Source organism: Oratosquilla oratoria, chromosome 16 (genome assembly GCF_046742065.1).
Source record: "Oratosquilla oratoria isolate Oo_2021 chromosome 16, ASM4674206v1, whole genome shotgun sequence".
Taxonomy (NCBI): Eukaryota; Metazoa; Arthropoda; class Malacostraca; order Stomatopoda; family Squillidae; genus Oratosquilla; species Oratosquilla oratoria.
This window is the reverse complement of record NC_134792.1, coordinates 45,032,934-45,040,735: the sequence shown is the minus strand read 5'-3', so window position 1 is coordinate 45,040,735 and position 7,802 is coordinate 45,032,934.

The following is a 7,802-nucleotide window of genomic DNA, read 5'->3' as shown; positions in this document are numbered from 1 at the left end:
CATTTCTACGTATTGTCATCTTTGCGTACCACCTTGTGATACGATATGGTGCAACAGGGTATTGTACCCACTTGTTGCGTATCCGCCTGCTGTATACGGATACGCAACAAGTGGGTACAATACCCTGTTGCACCGTATCGTATCACTAGGTGGTACGTAAAGATGATACGATACGTGGAAATGCAACAAGTGTGGACCCGGCTAAGGGCTCTGACTATTTGCGCTGGGTAGTGCAGTCGCCTGAAATGATAGTGCGGAGCTTTTCTCAAGTCAACTGCGTCGGGTTAATGAGAAGTGAAGATGATTTAGCTGAGCACCTATAATTGGTAGCCTATTTCGTTGAAATCCACGTGAATGATAATTATAATTCATGATGAATAGGTTTGAAATATCAAGTATTTGTAAATTTTAGATCATTAATCGATTATCATAATTTTAGACTTACCTCTACTTCCGATTACATGGGCTTCAATTGAACACTTAGAGAAAATTGTGCCTCTCAAAAGTATTTTATATTGAATATATTGAAATTACACGTGAACCAATGCAGTTGTTAATGGGAAATAGGCCTGCGAAGTAAAGTAAATTAAAATTACTATTTTTGTGGAAATGAATTAAAGAACTTAAAAATTGAAATGGCCCATTGTCTTTCAAAGACTTCAAGAACAAATAATGATAATTTTCATAGGGAAAATAATACTGCGCAAGTAACTACAAGATATGTCATTGCTATTATCTTTTTTTATATAAAAAAAAACTAAAATCTGCGAGATAGTATGACGGCAACGTTGGGTTGTTTGAGTTGTGGGACTGCAGGTTTTCTGTGACAGTACTCCCAAACAGACACTGATGGGACTGTACGAACTATGTGTAGTCGAGCCTTGAGTGGCTTGTGTTGTACTCTGTGATCGTGTGTGTGTGTGTTTTTTTCGGGAGGTATTGATATACTGGGTGAAGTAGATTTGCAGATACGCTGCACTGGAGTCTTCGGGTGGGGCAGCTCGCCGTTTCAAGGTAAGTGCAGAACAACTATGCTGAGCTTCACACAAATACAACACATTGATATACCAGATGTTTTGGATGCTGATTGATTGATAGATCGTGTTAGAAGAGGATAAGTCGGGGGGAGGGGTTAGTCTGTGACTTGAAATTTTTTGATAACTTACTGAATGGATTCTTATTTTTTTCACAAATGGGAACTATGTTCAGTGTTGAAAGTGAACACAGACACGCTGAAGCAGGCAAAATGTGATTCGTGCGTGATCAACTTTGACTGAGCAAAATGTAGTTTTACGTCTTTTCGATAGGTTATGGAGGGGTATGATTAGGTGTTATTTGTTAATTCGGTGTTATTTGTTAATTCTTGATAAGAGGGCGGTCACTCGTGAGTTTACAGACCATACGCTTAAATGAAAATGCAGGGCACAAGACCACACGACATCTTGTCAGCTATCATAAACCCTATGGTTAAGTGAAATACGGGAGGTATTTGATATAGTGATTGCATTATTAGGTCTCATATTCTCGTATAAACATACGGCACAATGCCTTTAACTTTACCTGACAAGGATTATATCCAATCATGCGGGGCGAAACTTGGAACTGAATACTAGTAGACCTGGCAGTAAAGCGACGACTTCGCCAATTGAATACAATTATTTCACTGAGCTTAGTTTTTGCGTCCTGTACACTGTACTTTTTCCCGATGCACTCGCTCTTGTTATCAATATTAATTTTAGGCTTTAAAAGACTATCAATACTTTGAAAATTGTCGTGTCGTTTGTGTAGACCGGGTATAATAGACGGTACCGTCTCTATTCTCGTATTAGCACCCTGAGTTACTACCTTTACTATTCAGTAAGGATACACAAGAGACACCCTGTCTCGTTATTGTGTACTGTAGGAGTGACTTATATTTCATAAAAATGCGCAGTCATGTTGATCATGTATGGATCCATGTAAATGACACTTTCAGGTACACACCGTGGGAGCATTAATCAGCGACAAGGAAATGTGGTGACGTACAATTTTTTAATTGTGTTTTACTAACACTATCGTACTGTTTTCTAACACCAGAAAGGCAAGTTTGAAGGCAAAATCCCATGGTGCCTGTTAGTTAGGAAATGTTACCGATAGGCAATAGATTCTGTGGTGTACATCGACGGTTTGGGAAGGCTAAAGGAAGAACAAAATAACGAACTTTCTTGGTGCAGCGACAAGGGTCACCTGGACAAATGGAATTGACAAGTGAGCATAAATTATTTGCTCTGACATGCTCGAATGAAATTTTGAGTATTTCCACCATAGTATTACGTTACACGAATATGGTTCTCATTATCATTACTATTATTTTTTTCAGTAAGAGTAGAAAGTAGACCTTTGACTCCATGGAAGGAGGAAGCTCGGTAAAACACACTCAGTAATTTTATTCCGTTGATCACTTGAATTTATTTATTAATCTATTAATTTTTTATTGTTTTATTAATCAGTTTATATATCTATTTTTCTTTATTTTAATTTATTATTTATCTCTTGCCTGTGAAAAGAAGTAAGGTTACTGGAATGTTCTAGGAAATGCATATGGTGAATGAACTTTTCTTATCAAAGGAATCATTTAGTTACTCTGACCGGTTTTCTAAAGAAACTGAAATGGATTTTGTGTGTCGTTTAGTGAATTCATGATCAGTTCATAGTGCATAAGGGGTCCTCGGGTGGGTTTGTGGGTCGCGGTCCATAGTGGTCCCGTTCAAAGGGGACCACCGTCCTTTGTGACTCAATTCGAGGAGTTATCTTCAAATAGATCGTGGTCCTCAGTGATCTTGTTCAAAGGGGGGTCCATAGTGGTCTACACACGCATATATATATATATATATATATATATATATATTACTGGTGAGAAATGTAATCACACATTTGTCAATCACGTCAAAACCACTGTTGGAGTAGAAAAGACTGGAGACGGGGAATCTATATATTTCGATTGCAAACTGCAATCCTCTTCAGTAGATACAAATAAGAGTAGTGAGTGGTACTTAAGTAGCACACTTGACATGAGAAAGGGGAACACTGGGAGAGGTCTCTACCCTCGGCTCACTCCGTATGTGAGGTCAGGAGGCAAATGTGTTTTTTAATAGGCTGGTGATAAAAAGTCCTGAAATTATATCCGGGGACCATTGCCCCTTTGAAATATTCATATTGGGCTGGTATTCAATTATAGTAGATTCTACAATTTTTCTCCTGAACTCACATCTGGATTTATAAATAAACTCAGCTTTGTCCCAATCTAAACATGTTGGAACACAGCTGAGCTTTCTTGTCCATATTTAATGGAACGTTTATGTTCGATCATCCTAGTGTTCAAATCCCTTCCAGTCTGTCCGATGTAAACTAAGTCACAACTTTTACATGGAATCGAATATATGGGAAGAACAAGGTAAGCTACCCTTTTTAAATGTTCTAATTGTTCGTGACGGGGATAAGCTTGCTTTTACCATCTATAGAAAAGAAATCCATTCTGGTAGTTATCTTCATTTTTTTCAGCAGTCACCCAGACAAAGTAAAAAGTAGCGTCGCCTCAGGATTATTTCTTCGAGCTCTTAGAATTTGCAGCCCCCAGTTTCTTGAAGGAGAACTAAACATTATAAAATCTCAACTTAGTAAATTAGCTTACCCGGATTGGTTCTTGGTCAAAGCCCTCAGCCGAGCGAGATCCAATTTTTTCAACACCGCCCCCATTTCCTCTAAATTTTTATTGGACAAGAGCTCCTTAATAGTTCCCTTCTCTAATTCATTTATTTCTTCGACCAAGTTTCTTCCCAAAGACAAATTAAATTTGATTAATTATTACCCTAACACCATTAATAAAAAGGTGGTAAATGTCCACCAAACGTTGAAAGAAGAGCATAGTCAGGGGGTATTTTCGATTCCATGTAAAGGTTGTGACTTGGTTTACATCGGACAGACTGGAAGGGATTTGAACACTAGGATGATCGAACATAAACTTTCCATTAAATATGAACAAGAAAGCTCAGCTGTGTTCCAACATGTTTAGATTGGGACAAAGCTGAACTTATTTATAAATCCAGATGTGAGTTCAGGAGAAAAATGGTAGAATCTACTATAATTGAATACCAGCCCAATATGAATATTTCAAAGGAGCAATGGTCCCCGGATATAATTTCAGGACTTTTTTTTATCACCAACCTATTAAAAACACATTTGCCTCCTGACCTCACATACGGAGTGAGCCGAGGGTAGAGACCTCTCCCAGTGTTCCCCTTTCTCCTTTCTCGTGTCAAGGGTGCTACTTAAGTAACTCTCACTACTCTTATTTGTATCTACTGAAGAGGATTGCAGTTTGCAATCGAAATATATAGATTCCCCGTCTCCAGTCTTTTCTACTCCAACAGTGGTTTTAACGTGATATATATATATATATATATATATATATATATATATATATATATATATATATATATATATATATATATAAGCACATAAGAATGAAGGAGACTGCAAGAGACCATAAGGCCTACACTAGGCAGCTCCGTATCCATCACCACTTGTCATCCCCATCCATAAAGTTGTCTAATCGTTTTTTAAAACAACTGATAGTTTCAGCGCTTACTACATGGTTACTAAGTTTATTCCATTCGTCGACCACCCTATTAGTAAACCAATTCTTGCCTATTTCCTTCTTAAATCTAAATTTGTCCAATTTATAGCCATTATTGCGAGTCCTGCCCTGTTGCTTTAATATGATGACCTTGTTTGCATCACCCTTGTTAAAGTCTTTGATCCACTTGAACACCTGTATTAGATCACCCCGCACTCTGCGTCTTTCCCGAGAGTGTAAGTTAAGGTACCTAAGCCTCTCTTCGTAAGGCAAATTTCTGAGTCCATGTATCATTTTGATCATTCTTCTCTGTACTGATTCTAGTGAATTGATGTCCATTCTGTAGGACGGAGACCAAAACTGTACCGCGTAGTCAAGGATGGGTCTAACTATTGCTAACAAGAACACGGGTACATGTGTTTTCTTATGCAAAGTAAACCAATTGAAAAAAAAAACTAACGAAGCAGAGCGCTTTCATATATTACATCCAGTGCAAAAAGTACATAGTTGAATAGAAATACGTAGTTCATATATGCATGAAGAAGGAACAAGGACACTTTATATAAGGGTAGAGGACATTTACCCCGTACCGCTTTCCAGGGGGTAAATGTCCTTTACTCTCATGTAAACTGTTCTTGTTCCTTCTTCATGTATATATAAACTAAATATTTCTATCCAATTGTGTACTTTTTGCACTGAAGATGTGATATACGAAAGCGCTCTGCTTCGTTAGTTTCTTTTTCCAAGTGGTCTACTTTGCATATATATGTATGTATATATATATATATTATATATATATATATATTGTAACGTAATATTAGATATTACGTCATATGTGTAATTATGTTATAGAATTGTGTTCCTTTGTATTACATAACTATGTTCATATTTCTTGTCTATGTATGTATTGTAACAATGTTAAGCAGTAACGCCCGTCCACTATATGTAATCTTGCCTACGTGCGGAGAGGTGCGCACTCTTGTAGAACAAACAGACAAGCGAAATCCTGAATAGTTCGGAGCGCACAGATTTGACAGTTACTAAATAAATAGATTGTTCAAGCGAGTCGAGGGTACTAAAACTACCCATGTTGACGTGTGTTAACTTACCCTCCTCCTCACCCGCACCCTTAACCGGAAGTATCCCGCTTCCGGTCCAATGGTATATAAGCGGTGGAAATCGCTGACTCCTTGTCATTTCTCGCTCTATTGATCTCTTGATAAAAATACAAGTTTGGACTCGTGAGACGATTGGTGTGAAGTGATCAACCTTTTGTCCTACATTACGTGTCTGATATACATTGCATTACTTATACTTATATTTGTACTTATTACTTATTTTGATGCATGTTCCTGATCTCTTTGTACTTAGATAGTACCATATTGTATACTTATCTTGTGTTTCTTATTTGAACGATAATTTCCATATTCTTATAATCATGTAACGGTCCCATTGACCCTACTGCCCATTCTCTTTTGTGTTGATTGCCTGTAAATATTTTCCATTAATAATTTCGTTTACTAGTTTTATCGCTAGTTTAATATTCCTTTCCTGGAATCTTCTTTGTTACCTTTACTTCTAGTCTTACGAATTATCTAGGCCCTGACCAGATAGTTCAGTCCTACAGTGGCTTCTAGAAGTGAGCTGGTTCTTAAGCACTTATCCGTTATACGTAACGTATCTTCACATACCAGCCGCCCGTAACAATATATATATATATATATATGTATGTGTATATATATTTTTTTTTTGTCAACCACAAATCACATTTAATTCCATGCCATCGCAGTCGAGACTGAAGAATCGCTCGATGGAGGCATCCGTTGGAAATTTATAGCGTATTGGTTTAAGTCACTGTAACTTTGTTACGGGTTAGCTGGGTTCGAATCCTCGGCTCGTCCACGTTTCAATTTCCAACGGATGCCTCCATCGAGCGATTCTTCAGTCTCGACTGCGATGGCATGGAATTAAAAGTGATTTGTGGTTGAAAAAAGATATTAATTGATCACTGGGAACCATTCAGTGTGTATATATATATATATATATATATATATATATATATATATATATATATATGTATATATATATATAAATGGATATATATGTATGTACTTGTATATACTGTATGTGTAATAAGACCACTTGGAAAATAAAATATAAGGTGACCGAACGTTTTCGTCTATTTAAGACATTTTCAAAGGTCTTGAGAATATCTTAAATAGGCGAGAATGATTGGTCACCTTTCATTTTATTTTCCAAGTGGTTTTATTACACATTTTGTAAATCACGTGTTTTTGTGATTTATTCGCGTATATGTATATATGTGTATATATATACACATATTATATATATATATATATATATTATATATATCAATCCATCAATCAAATCAGCCATCCTGAGTCCACTGCTGAACAAAGTCCTCCTTCATAGCATTCCATGATTCACACGACCGCGCCATCCTCTGCCACGTCACTCCTGCAAACTTCTCGATCTCGTCTCTCCACCTTCTGTCTGGTCTCCCTCTTCCACGCTTCCCATCTTGCGGCGTCTACTCAGTGACACACTTGCTCCATCGCTCATCAGTCGTTCGCACTAACTTACCTGCCCAATTCCACTTCCTCTCTTTTACTGCTTCCACAATATTTTTCACTCTAGTCTGCTCTCTCACCCAACCTGCTCTCGGTCTTTCCGCGTTATTCCCATCATTGATCTCTCCATTCTCCTCTGTGCTGTCCTTAGTTTTGTTTCCATTGCCTTCGTTAGTTTCCAAGTCTCACACCCGTAGATTATTGCTGGGAGAATGTATTGATTGTAAACTTTACGTTTCAAACATAAAGGTGGAGAGCCTCTCAGGATCTTATTATACTTACCAAACACTTCCCAACCAATTGTAATACGTCTTTTTATTTAATTATCATGATCTTTCGTCACTTTCACCATCTGGCCTAAATAAACATACTCTTGAACTTCCTCAAGACTCTCATCATCAATTACAATCTCTTTACTTTGAACTTTCGTATTGAACATTACTTTGGTTTTACTTTTATTCATTTTTAAACCTACTTTGACACTCCTTGTTTAGATCACTCAGCATATCTTGCAAGTCTTCTGCTCTTTCTGAAATAATAATGTCATCCGCAAATCTTAGGTGGTTCAAATATTCGCCATTAATCTTTAAACCTTT